The sequence below is a fragment of the Panulirus ornatus genome, chromosome 64 (assembly GCF_036320965.1).
Source record: "Panulirus ornatus isolate Po-2019 chromosome 64, ASM3632096v1, whole genome shotgun sequence".
Lineage (NCBI taxonomy): Eukaryota > Metazoa > Arthropoda > Malacostraca > Decapoda > Palinuridae > Panulirus > Panulirus ornatus.
In genome coordinates, this window is record NC_092287.1 from 1,050,325 (window position 1) to 1,067,771 (window position 17,447).

Consider the following 17,447-nt stretch of genomic DNA (forward strand, 5'->3'; position numbering starts at 1 on the left):
ATGTGTTTCGTTGTTTTGAGTCTGATGAATTATATTAAATTTCTGTAATCTCGTAGCAGGTTTAGAAGTCGGTAGAGCCACCAGCTTGTAAAATGCTGTGAATTATTCCAGGCTAGATTTATTCAGGAAACGCTGACTAACAGCGGAAAAAAATTCTCTGGTGTATGTTAAAGTGTTTTTTATTCCTTTGCAGTTTTAAGTGGGAGAGAATACATCCGGCCCCCAGCAGGTAATGTGGGTTTTATGTTGTTTTATTTGATGTTTTAGCTTCGGTGATTTTTATTCTGCAAAATAGTGTAATCAAGTTTAATTCTTTTAATTATAATTCGTGTATAAGGCTCGTTGTTTTCTGTTCTGTCATACAGCATGTTAATGGTGGCTCAATGATATATTTGCTTGTATGGCATGTTCTTCATTACCTAGAGAGAGAGAGAGAGAGAGAGAGAGAGAAAGAGAGAGAGAGAGGAAGGTGTCTTTGTCTGAAAGCACATACAGTCCTCTCAGACAGGACAGAGCAATAGCCAGAGTAGAAGGGTTGGGAATATGGGAACCGGGCACGCAGGAACGACTCTAAGAAAAACTCAACATGATTCTCAACATTTTGGACTGAGTATGACTGAAGGCCTGTGGGCGTGGCCTGTGTGGGTCTGTGAGGGTGGTATATATAGTGTGGACCATACAGACCACCTGTAACACAAAGCGTTCACTGCTTATAGCATAATATGTAACTGCTGACGCCGAAAAGGACACTTTACAAGCACAGACGACTAAACGTATACAATTATAAGTAAAGAACCGTTAAGTATTCATTGTATAAGTGTGAATCACGTCACTTAGACGTGTGGACCACGTTAAGTATTCACTGAAGAGTGGATCTCGTGAGTCATTTACCGTGTTAAGTACGGACGACGTCAAGTGCCCACTTTACGATCGCCGGCCACGTTCAGGTATTCACTTTAAAAAAAATAATGGAATGTGTATATGATAGTGAGCAACGTATTTTAAGGAACCACACCCTCGGTGTGACACCACCCGGGTTAACAAGACAATAACGTACACGGATCAGCCTTGTGAGGTCAACGAGCTACAGGAAACAGATGGAGGGGGGGACGTCAGACATGCTGGCGTAGCGATCGAGGCGTCAATATACGCGGAAGTTATTACCAAATAAAGATGAGAAGCAGAGAAGATCACATGACCGCCTTTTGACACTCGTCATGTGACACGCTACACTGCCGTGTCCACCACAGGTCACACTGGAGGTTGGTGGCTCTGTGCCACGTGCTGCAGGGTCACACTGGAGGTTGGTGGCTCTGTGCCACGTGCTGCAGGGTCACACTGGAGGTTGGTGGCTCTGTGCCAGACGCGAATCATACAGTCATTATGACCCACAGTGACGCAGGTTACGCAGAAACTACGACTGTGACTGAGAGACATCATACCTCCAATACAGTAATAGGTACATAATACCTCCAATACAGTAATAGGTACATAATACCTCCAATACAGTAATAGGTACATAATACCTCCAATACGTAATAGGTACATAATACCTCCAATACAGTAATAGGTACATAATACCTCCAATACAGTAATAGGTACATAATACCTCCAATACAGTAATAGGTACATAATACCTCCAATACAGTAATAGGTACATAATACCTCCAATACAGTAATAGGTACATAATACCTCCAATACAGTAATAGGTACATAATACCTCCAATACAGTAATAGGTACATAATACCTCCAATACAGTAATAGGTACATAATACCTCCAATACAGTAATAGGTACATAATACCTCCAATACAGTAATAGGTACATAATACCTCCAATACAGTAATAGGTACATAATACCTCCAATACAGCAATAGGTACATAATACCTCCAATACAGTAATAGGTACATAATACCTCCAATACAGTAATAGGTACATAATACCTGCAATACAGTAATAGGTACATAATACCTCCAATACAGTAATAGGTACATAATACCTCCAATACAGTAATAGGTACATAATACCTCCAATACAGTAATAGGTACATAATACCTCCAATACAGTAATAGGTACATAATACCTCCAATACAGTAATAGGTACATAATACCACCAATACAGTAATAGGTACATCAGATCCTCGTGTACGTTCACTGGAAGCCATGACCTGTATGCAATACATGATGGATCTGTAATTTCGTTACTTTTATAATGGGCAACACAGGATTCAATCAAATTCTCCTGCATGTCGGCACTTCACACACTCTCCATCCCAAATCATCAGAGGCGAGAAAGATCTAGCATGGCTTCCAAAATTTCAATTACATATTTTTTCCTCTCTCTCTCTCTCTCTCTCTCTCTCTCTCTCTCTCTCTCTCTCTCTCTCTCTCTCTCTCTCTCTCTCTCTCTCTCTCTCTCTCTCTCTCTCTCTCTCTCTCTCTCTCTCTTGTGGATCCAGTTTTAACTGTTTCCAACGCTGGGGAAATTTTATGCTGATAAGTTGATGTTCATCTCTGTTGAGGAGTTGATGTTCATCAAAATTGATGAGTTGATGTTTATATTTGTTGATGAGTTGATGTTCATTGATGTTCAGTGCTCATTAGTAGTGAGATATGCATGGGTATGGACTGGGAGATCTGGAGGGAAGTATGGTGTACCTATTAGCTAGTGGGATAGTCTTGGTGAAGATGGTCTCCAGTATGAAGAGAGACATCAGGAGTCTAGTGCCTCAGTTGTGTGTGCAGACCCAGGTAGGAGAGGAAGCAGCAACAGGTATCGTTACCATATGAACCACTTAACAACCAGGATCACCTAACGAGGATAACACACGTTTAACAAGAGACCTTGAATACCACTAGTTTATATCAGTCTTAAACACACGAGAAGCTATGATTATTCTTGCACGTGAGTAACATGATACGAATGTTTAATATCTGTCCTAACACATGTGAATGTTGTGTGTGAGGCACACATTACGCAGTGTTCACACGCGCACCAACACACAGACACATGTGGAGCATATCTGTTTAACGCCACGCTTAGAAATCTTTCTCGTCTGTGTTCATTTTTCATTTCTTTGAGATGAAAAATTATCATTGACATTATCATCACCTAGGAAGCTTATTATAGAAAGTCATTAATACAGATCACTTTATAGATGATAATCGGTTTATGGATGATAATTCGAAATTTAAACCAAATAATCTAGCCCACTTTTCATTTCGATAGTCATTAGTTTTGTTAATTAATGCAAAGAGGATTATTGGCCCTCATTCCCAGCGGAATACCTCTGTGTGTGTCCGTGTGTATGTCTGTCTGTACTGTAGTTTGTGCGTATGTATGTACCGTGTATGTGTGTGCGTTTGTGTATAATCTCATGTACATTTGCACATTAGAATCTTTAAGCCTGAGATTGTATACGTGAATGTGACCCTTCTGTCTCATGTGTAGTTCATACATTTTGTAATGATTAGGATAAGCGTAGACTACTTACACACGATGTGACGCACTACGCATGCGTACGATCACACTACTGATGGAGTGACGCTCGTGCGTGCGTTCCTCTTGTGCAACACCACAGGTCTGACACCCGAGCAGCTGCAGGGTCATAGATTCACTACACACTTCTCGTCAACTGGATGGTGTACTTAAATACTTTCATGAATGTATATACTTATATTTGCTTATACTTACATATACTTTAATCATCAGTCCCCTTGATGGGTGGTAATACTTGGCGTAACTGATGTGAACGAATGAGAATTGGAAATACTTCAGAAGATTCATATTGCCGCTCGTACATCACCTCACCAGCGAAGGTTTAGCCAGACACTGGTGTGAGTCAAGCAAGCCTGGTCCATATGGTCTACAACATGACTGAAACTTTAAGTTGGTAATCCATTTTTCATCCAGTTACTAAAAACTTACCATATGAAACTTTGTAACAACCTATGTAACATCAACCCACTGAGAGGTGACTTAAGATCATTTGTCACCTCAGTAATCGCTTGACACAAGTGTTCACAGGATGATCGTGCGGTGAACTGTAGCCTTGCCGGGTTACAGCCACAAACCAGGAGCAGCTCTCCGTGCACACCAGCACCTCCCACATCAACAGTGGAAATGTGATCCTTCTCACTGACGATAAGATAATTGAACAGAGCTCGTGATGCGCCTCTGACATGTTCAATGTTAACGCACGATGGTCATATGATGAGAATTGTCCTTACATATGTTGTGTTGTGTTTCTCAGTGGGACCAAGAGATAAGTCTGAGACGTAAAAGTGTATTGAATGTCTCCCCTCAAGTGTCTCGTTTAAGTCTATACAACGACCTTAAGTGCTTCATTATTGGCCGGAAGTGGCTCTGACGTCAGTGTGGCAGGTATTTTTACCCGAAGAGTGAGGTTGTTGGCAGGGAGGAGGGCGCTCCGCATTCACCGACAAACAAAACTCGCTGGGAGACACATGCCTCCCGCTCGAATGTCAAGGCTTGTCTAATGTCGACCAAATGTTGCCATAACCTCTCGCGGACCGACTTGGGAGAGGGAGTGTAGTGAAGGGATAGGGGCGAGGGTTCCTGTGGATCTGGATAGGAAGGGAGTTACTATTGGAAGTCTGAAGTGAAGGATAGGGTGGATGATGAAGAAACTAGAGGGATGTATAGGACGGAAGTATGGCAATGTTTGGAGAGAAGTGTGGAGTGGTTGGAGGTGAGGGGTTACCGCACCCAGTAGTTGCCTCACTACTCCGCCGGACTGATCTCGTACATCACATTAAAAACTTCACTTTATGTGACGCATGTCTCTGTAACCTATTTGGTAAAAAGGTCTTGATATACAGCACCTATAGTCGGGCACGACCTCCCCCCCCCCATATCTTTATATAGGCCACATGGATGTGTTTATATGACAAAAGGCATCGAGGCCACGAACGACCCAGGAAGGAGGAGGAACAAATAACAGAAGAGAGTCGTAATCTTCACAGAGACACTCTTAGGTGGCTCAAGTCTAATCTGATCTAAACTAACCAGCTTAATTATGGTTAACCTTCTTTTTTTTACGTTACACTCCGGACACCTGGATAACTACGCTGGTGATATAACTAATAAGAATGATATTACTTGGGGATTTTGAACCTTAGGAGTTCAACACATCATTGGTTTGTTCGATGTTTCGAACCGCTCGAATTGGCCATTCACGAGGCACTGGTAGGACTGAGGAGGAAAGCACCGTAGCCCCAGGTCATCATAGGTCACATGAGGATAAGTGGGTCTCCTTCCGCCTCGTAAGTGTTCATGACATGTACCGGGTCAAGGGTCAGGTCACGACATGCGGGCGATGCATGTACGTGATGACGATGATGGCAATAAATGTTGGTGACGTGGTGGTGATGTAGGTAAGGAATGTTGGTGACGTGGTGGTGATGTTGGTAGGGAATGTTGGTGACGTGGTGGTGATGTTGGTAGGGAATGTTGGTGGGTTATGTGGTAGTCTGAAGAGGTCTTTATAACAGCTAAAAGTAAGCAAGTGATAACACTGATGATACGACCCTTGAACACGACGGTACGATCCTTGAACACGACGGTACGACCCTGGAACACGACGGTACGAACCTTGAGCACGACGGTACGACCCTGGAACACGACGGTACGAACCTTGAGCACGACGGTACGACCCTCGAATACGACGGCACGAACCTTGAGCACGACGGTACGACCCTTGAACACGACGGTACGACCCTTGAACACGACGGTACGACCCTCGAACACGACGGTACGACCCTTGAGCACGACGGTACGACCCTTCGGCACGAAAATGCGACAACATTCCCTCAATGCGCGACACTTGCGCGACACTTGCGTATGATGATGTCTCCTTCAAGCCGTCGTGCTCAGAGGGTTAAGGTTCGGGTGGCGGCGATATTCTTTAACTAGCGGGTGATGATACCTCAAGTGGTCTTCCTGCCGCAGATGATCGTACCACAGCTGGTCGTGCCGCAGGTGGTCGTGCCGCAGGTGGTCGTGCTACAACAGCTGGCACGGTACTTTACTGGCTTCCTGGCGTCTGGGTCTGTAGTAGAGGCTGGTCACCAACACCGCCACAGGAGGCCCGCTGTATGGGCCAGCTGGGCGGGTGACCATCAAGTCACTGTCCCACACTACACCAGCTGTCTGTAGTGACTGCCCCACACGGCATCACGCCAGCTGTTTGCGATAAATGCTCCAAATCGCACCATCTGTTTGTGGTGATGCCAAGAGGCTAGCGCCACCTACGTAGCGTAGGAGTAATTACTTACAGATGGTTCGTCAGAAGTAGCCAGGTGGCCCGCACTACCATCTGATCACCATAACTCTACCTATCTATCTATATATATATATATATATATATATATATATATATATATATATATAATGACATATGCTGAACGGATCTCTCCTAAATCCCAGTGTAACTGCAGCCAAATGTGACCCCCGTATTAAAATCACATCCATATGTGGGATGTATTGTGATGTGGCAGATGAAAAGTAAACTTGTGGCAGGTGAAATGGTTATAATGGTTATAATGGTTATAATCAGTGGTTGTTGCCCGGATGACGCAGGTTGGAGGCTAGGCTGTGAGAAGTCCACGCTGACACTAAGGCTGGTGGGTGAACAGCACATGTGTAGTCAGTAGGTGAGGATGGGATGGGTCCTAACCCATTACTTACCAGTGTGGTGAGGATGGGATGGGTCCTAACCCATTACTTACCAGTGTGGTGAGATTGAGATGGGTTCTAAACCCATAACTTACCAGCGACCCATTACCTACTGGGATCTGTCCCATGACTACAAGTGTGGTCGGACAGAAACAGGTTCTGTACCATTACTTGTTCTGGTGTACATCAGGAAGAACACATAACAAGAGACCTGGTGGTCCATGAAGGAGGTTACTTGCTAAACACAAGTCCCACCACAGAAGTAGAGACAAGATATTAGATCAGATGACACCACATCTCTCACCTCTCCCTCCGGCCCAACTGCTGGCAGGAGACAAGATAAGGAAGAACACCAGGTAGATAGGAAAATGTGGGTCACGTCGCCGGGACTGCTTCTGAAGAAGCGAGAGAGGTTAGAATGATGACATATGGTTGATAAGCAAGATTATCTACTGTTAACAGATATCATTTATGTATTCTTTTAGCCTTGTGTTGATGTTATTCGTCTTCGCATCTGCAACATCTGGGGTAGTTTATTCCAAAGGTCACCCAATAAAAAAAAAAATGCCTGCGTTCCTATTACATCTTTCTTTTAACATAAAAGAAAATATTTAGTGGGTTGTGTTGTCGATATTGTTGGGTATTTTAGAAACTTCCATCACATCTGCTGTGGGGCTTGAACTCTCCAGAGTCTCGCTTTTTTCAGTGAGAATGATTATTGGCCTCTGAGTCTCTCCTCATCAGCAGGGCTGGGTTCTTTTTCATTGACTGCTCACCTTTGGTTAGTCGCTAGTCTATCGAATACTCCCCTGCCAGTCCTCGCTACACCACCCCTCGCTGTGCCCCGCCAGTCCTCACCAACCCCCCCCCCAGCCCTGACCCACCAGTCCCCGCTGTGCCATCACTTTAATCACACCATCACAATACCCGCCACCAAAGCCCATCCCTCATCACGCACCACTAGATAAAAGATTATATCTGGAAGGTAAACAAATTGGATGAGTTCCAGCACTGGTGCTTGCCGTCCTACGTGCGCCAGCGTTGGTGCTTGCCGTCCTACGTGCACCAGCGTTGGTGCTTTCCGTCCTACGTGCCCCAGCACCGTTGCCTGCTGTCCTATATGCGCCAGTACTGGTGGCCGCCGTCCTGTGTGCGTTAGTACTGGTGCCTGCCGTCGTGTGTGCGCCAATACTGGTGCCTGCCGTCCCGCTTGTGCCTGCAGATTTGTCCTGGGTGCGTTATCTCTGTGTGGGTATCGAACTGTTCTTGTTGCGGTGTTAACAAGCTCGGATGTGATCGATGCAACTTAGGAACGAGGGTGGGTGGGTCCTCACGTGACGGCGGCGCACAGGCGACTTCCTCGCAAATTGTCAGATGAGGTCTAGATGATGGTGGGTCGGGAGGACCATTGTGATGACCGCATCTTGACAGTTGGTGAAGGAGAGACTGATGTTGATGATCACCACTCCATTATCTGCACATTCTTTACTGGCTCTTGTTGTGTCGTGGATAAGGAGGGAGACTATGCCAGGCGAGGGAAGCGGAGGTGACACTGAGAAGACTGAATATTGTATAGATGTTCCTGGTCTCAGGGGAACACACCCACGTGTCTTCAGGCGACGAAAAAATGTAGAGACAACAGCCTGAGGACATGATGATGGCGAGGTAATCCTAGATAGTCGCAACAGCCTGGAGGGGGCTGGATCCCAGTGACAGAACCGAGTTCGATGCTTGGTGGACTGAACAACCCGAGGACTGGGACCAACGTGAGACCGTAGCTTGGTGTTTGCGTCTCCTTCAGGTCAAAATAAAGTCTAGGAAGCTGAAGAGGCTGTGGTTAATAAAAGAGGTGACCATGTTACTTTGTACTACTAATGGTCTGTGAAACACAGTGTCTATGTCAACCCCGTTAAACACAAGACATTCACATGGTAAGCTGGGGATCAGGGTGATGTAAACTCTGGTGAGGAAGGTTGCTGAGTCTGTTATCGAGGACGTAACGAATGGGTTGTCATTTGTAAGCCAGACCCTAAGTTTTCTTCCTGGTTCGTAGGATTGTGTACAGTAGGTGATGAGCACGGTGCACGTGTACAAGTACAGCATGTCAAAATGTTGTACAGTTGAAGTTGGACAGTTGTAACAGTATGTTGAGCTGAACAGATAGATTTTTGTGTCTTTGTTGCAGAAGACGATAGGCAGGTAGCAACACCTGCCCCACTCCTCAGCAACACTTGGCTCACGACGTGAACGAGCAGAATCAACAGGTGGCTGGCAGCAACACTTGCTTCAACAGGTGGCTGGCAGCAACAGATAGTAATGGGCAACAGTACTCGGCTCAACATACGGTGTGATCAACGGCACATGGCTCAACAGGTGGTATAGGCAACGGCGCCTGGCTCAACAGGGGGTGGTGGGCATCAGTACTTGACTCAACAGGTGGTGGTGGGTAACGGTACTTAGGTCAACAGGTGGTGGACAGCAACAGGTGTGGCGGGGTATAACACTCACAATCAACAGGTGAGCTGATGATAGCACTCGGGTATAGTACAAGATGTCGGGTATAGTACAAGATGTCGGGTATAGTACAAGATGTCGGGTATAGTACAAGATGTCGCCTCACACATAATGGAAAGAACTGAAGTAGTTTTATCTTGATAGCAAAATCTTTGTCTAAATTTTCACAGACGAAGGATTTTTAGTGTTGGGCGAAGATACAGTATGTAGGTAATGTGTGAGTGAGGGCGAGTGTAGGAGTGTACAACACTGTGTACAATACATTGATCATTGGTGTCATGTTCGTCTGCATCAGAAGAGTAGCGGGGGAGGAGGCGACTGGCGCATCTTGCAAGGTTTTCCAGCGGTTCATGGCCTCAGTGTTGTTGGCAGAGCATCATGCATGGTATGTATGTGTGTGTGCGGTGGGAGTTACTGTATGCCGAGTCTGGAAGCAAGCAGTGTGTTATCGAAGTTGTTCTCACACGTACATACACACGTAGATCTAGGACATCGTTTGTTTTTCTCGACCAATGAACAGCAAGGGTGATCGTACGTCCACTGATTGATTAGTTGTTTAGGTGGTTTAGTTCTTGTAACTGCTGGAGTCATTGGTGCCGTCATCATTACGTTATACCCACCAACCGAAATACATTCCTCAGGTGTATAATATACATCATAAGACTATATACACTGTCATTCATTATGTACAAGGTCGTTGCTAACTACTGTTCCTCCCGGCCCGACCCACAATCATCGCCCTGATTGGTCAGAATTTTCAAGTGGGCGGAGTTTATGTTTCTCCTTGGCAGCTGTTGTAGGTCTTGCAGTGTTGCCATTTACTGTAGTGTTCTGATTTTCTGATCATGTATTTCGAGTTAGTTTTTTTATATTAGTAGCGAAGGTGACAGATGATTCAGCACTATGATTGGTCTCCTGCGTTATCTTACGTTATTCGTAATTTCTCTCCGTGAAAACTGAAAACTGTTACACGAACTTTAAGGAAATAGACATATTATTATGTCGGGATTCGATGCCTGGTGCTGAGTTGTGACGTCAGTTGTCGGACGACAGTTGAGGTCGATGGTTGTGTACTGTGTGTGTGGTGACCGTGGTAACTGCACCTTGTTAAACATGGGATATTACATCAACTATTGACGCAGGTGACTGCTGGTGTATACAGGGGAGAAATAAACTGTGAGTTTGTGAGACATGGAAGCTGGAATGATGAAAACCACGGCTGGGATGGGTATGTATCGTGATGGTGCGGGTAGCCGCCTGGCTACATGGTGGACGCTGGTACTATTTCGTACATGACGGAGGCGCTGTGACCAGTGGCAGCACATACATAATGCAGACAGCAGGCGACAGTGGCATTCACGTGACGTGTACAATCACCGGTTGGAACACTGACAGAGAATATGGCACCGAGTGATCATATAAGGTTAGTGTAGACCAAATGAAAATGTTAGTTGTGTATATGACGTTCAGATGTGCTTTATTTCTGTGCTGGGTCTGTCCCACGCACATCATCTGAGGTAATGTTCAGGAATCTTAACCATCTTGGTCATACTAAGAATAGAAATGTTTCCATATATAACTTGTTTGTACGATGCTCAAGAATGCATTAGGTAAGGAGAACCTGGAAGAGTGGGGGGTGGGGGGCACAGGAAGAAAATGGGAAGAATGTTGTGTACTTTTAAACGTCCCATAGTATATACATATATTTTTCCATAACTATTGAACAAAAATGTACCATAGTGGGGTTTTGATTCAAAAGAAAACGGAGATGAGGTTTGGCATGCGCGAAAACGAGGCAAGGGTAACGGGGGAAACTTGTACAGCATCTGTTACAGGCAGGTGTCAGTTTTCAAGAATGATTTATGGTCACCTGGCATTTATGAAACAATATATGCACGTGAGCGTTTGTTTCTGATGATGGAGAAACGGCCATATTTAGTTCTCATTAACATTGTATTGGGCCTAACCTTTGAGACATGGTAGACCATGAAGGAGTGAGTTACAGGTCAAGATTGTGACTCGTTTCAGATAACTTTCTCTGGTAATGTTAGCAGCAGCAGCTGCAACCTAATGATTATCGCCTTGCAAAAACTCGCAGCTCATTCCTGTCACCTAACTTGATACACGTGAGGTTGTTAACACCAAGATCCGTTGCATTTAATTTTGAGAAAAGATTTAGTTAGATTGTGTTGGTTTGTATCTTTTGTTCAACCCAAGCCTACTATTTCTGAGTAAAGTTAATGAGTCTAAAGATAATCCGAACACTAACGATTGTTAATGTTTCTGGTTTATTAAGGTTCATATGAATGTCATAACACTGGTTTAGGGCATTTTTATAACTTATAACAGCTAAGACTGCTTACAACATGTCTTAATGCAAACGCAAACCTGTCGCTACTAGTTTGGTTTTAATCTGTTGTGTTTAACTTTACATGTAAATTGTACATAACATTTTCTGTATGATGGATGCGTACTAAGATGCAATGTTGAACGTTTATGTGACTGTAAATAGAAAAAAAGTTCACACACACATCTGCTCCACCTGGAAGGCCTGTCATTAACCTTGCCGTGTCCAGCTCCAGGCTAGAAAGCGTATAAAGTGCTCTGTCGCGTAGTTCAGCGTAATTTAACAGCCACGCTTAAGGAAGCCTTCGTAAAGCTAAACGTATAAAAAGCTAGGCCCAAGAGTTCATATTTTTTATATTTTTCAATATTTCTTGTTCTACGGTTATTTTTCTCATCTTTATATAACATTAATTCACTCATCTCGATGTTTCCATTAGTGTTTTTCATATTTTTTGACGTTTATGTTTACATTAATTAGTTTGTTGATAGAAATTGAGTCTAAATCTTGAGGGAAGCAGCGAGTGTAGGAGGTGAGCACCTGGACCCGGCATCTGACATGATTTCCTTCACTACTCCAGGAGTTATGACCGGACTCACGGGGTTGAGTTGTACTACATGAGCTAATTAAAGTCGTAATCAAGGGGTTCAGTCATCTAACGTACAGGTCTCGGTCGTCCTAAAGGGGTTTAGTCGTCCTACAGAGGTTTAGTCGCCTTACTCAAAGGGTAGTCGTACTCAGGGGTTGAGCCGTTTCCCTTCAGGAGTTGTCATACTCAAGGGATTCAAGTTGTCCTTTTTAAAGGATTAAGTCGTACTGGAGGAATTCAGTCGTTTTTCTGAAAAGTTTAAATCAGTGGTTAACGAAACGGCTTTACAGCATGACGTTAATATTAGTTGTCATTCGCAAATACCAACAAACAGGTACTGTGGTACTGGACACCATACGTGACGTGTATATTATTTCTAGTTTAACAAGAAATTATTGTGGGTAATGTCAACAAATTGTAATTGACATTGGAAGCAATTGCTTCGTCCGAGATATATTACTGCTCTTATAAATTAATTATAGATATTAGGGTGTAGCCATTAACCATTCAACTTGTATACAGACACATGTAGCGTATGCTGTTAGTGTGTAGACTACGTGGGATGGGTAGTTGCTGAAACATGTACTGCAAACCAGATTCATGTTATTGTTGAATAGGAATAATCTAATAAAAGTTAGTAACTGGTATAGATGATGGCAAGAGAAGTTGTTCAGGAAGGGAGGGACAGATGAACACCTGTGTGGATTAGGTCCTCCTGCAAGGATCTTTTAACGCCTTCAGCTGGGCGGTACGACCCTTGGGTAGGATCAGCTGGCTTTTGTGGGATCAGCAGGTCAGGGACTGGAGCGTCGCATGCAAGGGTCGTGCCGCACGTTTTGATCATGAAGTCGTCGTCTGGTTCGGGAGGTCGTTCCGTCGTTTTCGGTGATCGTACCGTCGTGTTTGAAGCTAACACACTGCAGGAGTCATCAGCATTGAAGAAGTGTATTACTGGACGAGGCCAGAGCCTTACACTCTCCTCTCCTCAGTGGGAGCCGAGGCCGGAGCCGTACACTCGCCTCTCCTCAGTGGGAGCCGAGGCCGGAGCCGTACACTCGCCTCTCCTCAGTGGGAGCCGAGGCCAGCCCACCCCTTTCCGTGGGAGCCTCTCACGGAAACACACCACAGGAGGCCTCGCTAAATTTCATTATGAAAATGTGATTCAACTTGGGTCGCCATACGACGTTCATTAACAAAGGTGAATGGTCTCTCATTACTGATATTCACATGAGTAAGAGGAAGTTGGTGTGTGTGTGTGTGTGTGTCAGATGGTTGTGTTGTTGGTGCGTCTCCCTCTTTGATTAAATCTATAAAGGAGATTTATGCGCTTGTGTTAACCCGTCCCATAATCTTAATATATATGTTCCCCGTTTCCCGCGTTAGTAAGGTAGCGCTAACAACGAATGAAGGAAATGGCTAAGTTTCACTTTTCATCCACCTTCAGTCGTATCAGTTACAGTGAAATCTGCGACCCTCGTCGTATTAACCTGATATTTATCGTTAACTGTGACTAATATTTGTAAACTTAAACATAATAACAACTACGATGAACTTTGAAACACCGTGAAGCTTGTAAGATGAATTAGAAGGGTATGTTTATCTTTCCCACATACGACTGACCATTGCTTAGTTCAGTTGCTGGGGATGAAATAGTTGACCCGGTACCATCCCAGGCTGGGCAACTTCGTCTTCCTCGTATAAGCAATCAACTTGTGCATAGAAAACGGAATCCCTCACGCCGCTGTCCAGACTTGCTTAAGAACAACGTCTTGTGCCGCCCCAGGCTCGATGCCCGGACCTGTTGTTTGCCTGCCAGGCGCTCAGCAGTACACTACCACTGTTGTGTTTCTGATACTATTTACGTATTCCACATTTACCTTGTTATAGAACTCTGAATTTACAGTAGGTACGTTTTCGTAAGGGGTTTAATAGCTTGGGTTATTCTTGAAAAAAGTTTTCGTTTACTGTTAGCAAGTTGACATGTTCCTTTTTGTATTTCAGAAAAATTAAATTCGTTCAGTTGTATATCAGTTAATATTTCTAAGTTAAGCCGAACTAACCCGAGATTACTAATTCTCAGAGTCAGTCTTCTAATCAATGCCTGTTATTCATTCACCATTGAAGTACTCAGTTTGAAAGAATCTTTTGTACGTTGTTCACGTAAAACTTACCCTTTATATATATATATATATATATATATATGTAAAGTATGGCTTCAGTCCACATTCCTCTTAACCTGAGCACTACCGGTAGTACGACCCTTGAGCAAAACAGTACGACCCTTGGCTCGAAGCTTGTGCTTAAACACCGCAAGAGATTCGGGATTTTAGACTTCCTCAGCATAAGTGTATATATACTCCGGCTTTTGTTGTGTTTCATAAAAAAAAAAAAAAAATGAATCCTCGCAGATGATAGACCCGGATGGACCACCTATTTACTCTTAAAAAAAATTAAATACACACGCTACATATCAAGGTCCTTTTTCCAGTATTTACAAAGCCATGTTAAAACGCTTCCATACGACGCTTCGGATAGAAATGTTTGAACGTCCACCAGAAACAGACGAGTGGTTGGGTGAGTTGAAAGACGGTCCACATACATCGCCTCCGCCAACACTGATCTTAATAGATTTTCAGTAAATTTATTAGATACTGTTAAAACTTAATGTTATAAATGGATCAGGAACAACCCATGCGTAGCCTCTCAAAGAGATCAACTTATATTGATACGAAAGTCATTGAGGAAGACTTCATCATTGTCAGATGCAGTAGTTATAAAGGCAGGAATATATAATTCCACTTGCTAAAGGTACATATGACATTCATGAATTCAAAAAATAGCGATGATTAATGTATGTGGAAATGCATCAACTTCATTGTCAGTACACCGACAGCTCATACAGCAAGATGAAGGTCAATGTAATGAACGTTTTAAGGGAGTTCGTTGATGGAAGATGTAGCAGTTAGTATTATAGACAAATGTTTAATCATGTCGCTCATTGCCAAAATCCCGTGACTAAGAGAAATCCTGTAGACCTGAATTGTGTGAAGTCACAGCCGCTCAGCGCCTGACTACGACACCTGTCAGCATGAAATTAAAACTGCCAGTGACAGCACACGCCTCCTATACTCCCACGTGTAATCAAACTTTTCCTTCCACTCGAGATTATTTCGTGACAAGTCGAACTTACCTTTCAATCCAGGTCTCGTAACCAAGTAAGCGTAACTATACACGGATAATTAATCTAAAGATCAGAAAATCGTAAGTAAATACCGACGAGTCACACTAAAATTAACAAATTGTTAATCTAATGTCAGCGAGTGGTTAGTCTTTCCTAATACAGTTGTAGGTTTTCTAGGGTCACGAATCCTCATGCAGTTTAAAAGGTAAAAGGAAGCAAGTCAGTTTGCGCAAGACTCTACTCCAATGCTCTTCGCTACCATTAGATTCAATTCGGTGTAATTAAGGAATTTTCTTCTGAACCAAGGCTTGTGAAGCATCTGGGGTAAACCATGGAAAGGTCTGTGGGGCCTGGATGTGGATAGGGAACTGTAGTTTTGGTGCATTACACATGACAGCTAGAGACAGTGTGAACGAATGTGGCCTTTCCTGTTTTCCTGGCGCAACCTCGCCGAAGTGGGGATTAGCCATGCTGTTTCTTGTGTGGCGGGGTAGCAACAGGAATGGATGAAGGCAAGCATGAATATGTACATATGTATATGTATATGTTGATATATATATATATATATATATATATATATATATATATATATATATATATATATATATATATATTATCCATGGGGATAGGGGAGTAATAATACTTCCCACGTATTCCCTGCGTTTCGTACAAGGCGACTAAAAGGGGAGGGAGCGGGTGGCTGGAAATCCTCCCCTTTTTTTTTTTTTGTTTTTTTAATTTTCCAAAAGAAGGAACAGAGAAGGGGGCCAGGTGAGGATATTCCCTCTAAGGCTTAGTCCTCTGTTCTTAACGCTACCTCGCTAATGCGGGAAATGGCGAATAGTATGAAAGAATATATATATATATATATATATATATATATATATATATATATATATATATATATATATATATATATATATACAGTGGGATTTTGTGGCGTGTACCCCATGATCAGGGATGACTCAAAGGAAGACTCACAAGAGGTCAATTCAAGTCTTGTCATACGTCATTTACTCTCTCTACAAGACAATTATAGGATTAACTTTGCCGTTGCTGTAGCAGCATCAAGCGCCTGGCTAAACATTCATCACAGCTCACACATGCATCGCGATGCCTTGAGGCAGAACCATTTCATGGTACTTAACCAGTCATGCGATATATTTATGGCTTTCCAAGACCTGAGTTAATAACCGAGGTTATTTCCTTTATTAAGGAATTCTGCCGCCCTGCAGCGTACTTCTTATCAGAGGTACTGCATTGACCTTACCTCCATTAAGTTACTCTTTATACATATCATTGATAGTGTATCATCACATATACCTGATTCCATGAATAATTAATTCCATCTATTCTGTTTCAGTTTACTTAACTGCTATATTCACTAAACTCCGGTCATTTGCTACCACATCCAGCTGTTCATTGAAGCTTCCCATTTTCACTAATTTTTATGCAAATGTTTTATATGTTATTCAAATACAGAAAAGTCATTTAATCACTTAGGCCAGTAATTAAAATGTTGATTAACTTGTATCACCGCCTCTGTGGCTAAGCTCGGTGGATTGTCGCCTTTAAAACCCTTTTTACCCAAGTAAACCCTATTAGTTTTACCAGACAGATAAGATGACACCATTCGTAATACTTGTTAATGGCCGACTCCCTCGGTAACGGCCGAAGCCAGTGAAAAATGCGCTGACCCCGGGTTAATTGTTGATGGTGATCATGGCGATGATGACCGGGCCCTCCTGCCCTATGGTGACTTTGTTCTGGTAACGATGATGGTAACTTTTGGTATTTTTGAAGGGATAGTAGTCCTAACAATATTACATGAATGCATGACATGGGCTATAGATAAGGCTGTGCAAAGGAAAGGAAATGTTTGAGGACAATATGTAGTGTGATGTTGTTTGATCAAGTAAGTAGTGAAAGGGTAAGAGAAATGTGTGATAATGAAAAGTGTGGTTGAGAGCTGAAGAGGGTGTGTTGAAATGGTCTGGACTTATGGACAGAATGAGAGGAAAAGCTGAAAAAGATATATGTGTCAGAAGTGGAGAAAACAAGAACAGGGAAACCAAAGTGGAGATGGAAGGATGGTAAAAAGATTTTGAGCAGTCAGAGCT

The 17,447-nt window shown here is 43.3% G+C and overlaps 1 protein-coding gene across 12 annotated transcripts in view; it reads left to right on the forward strand.

Annotated features, from left to right (window-relative positions):
* The window catches only part of LOC139746214 (octopamine receptor beta-2R-like), a 413,324-nt gene that overhangs the window by 391,547 nt on the left and 4,330 nt on the right, over positions 1–17,447 (forward strand). For 7 of the 12 annotated variants that reach the window (XR_011712112.1, XR_011712110.1, XR_011712107.1 and 4 more), the window contains one exon: positions 194–229. The exons of 4 other annotated variants lie outside the window; for them this stretch is intronic. The gene's annotated coding sequence lies outside the window, so the exon portion shown is untranslated. Of the gene's footprint in view, positions 1–193; positions 230–10,250; positions 10,637–17,447 lie in introns of those variants that run through there. One more of the 12 variants, XM_071657178.1, reaches the window with a different exon arrangement.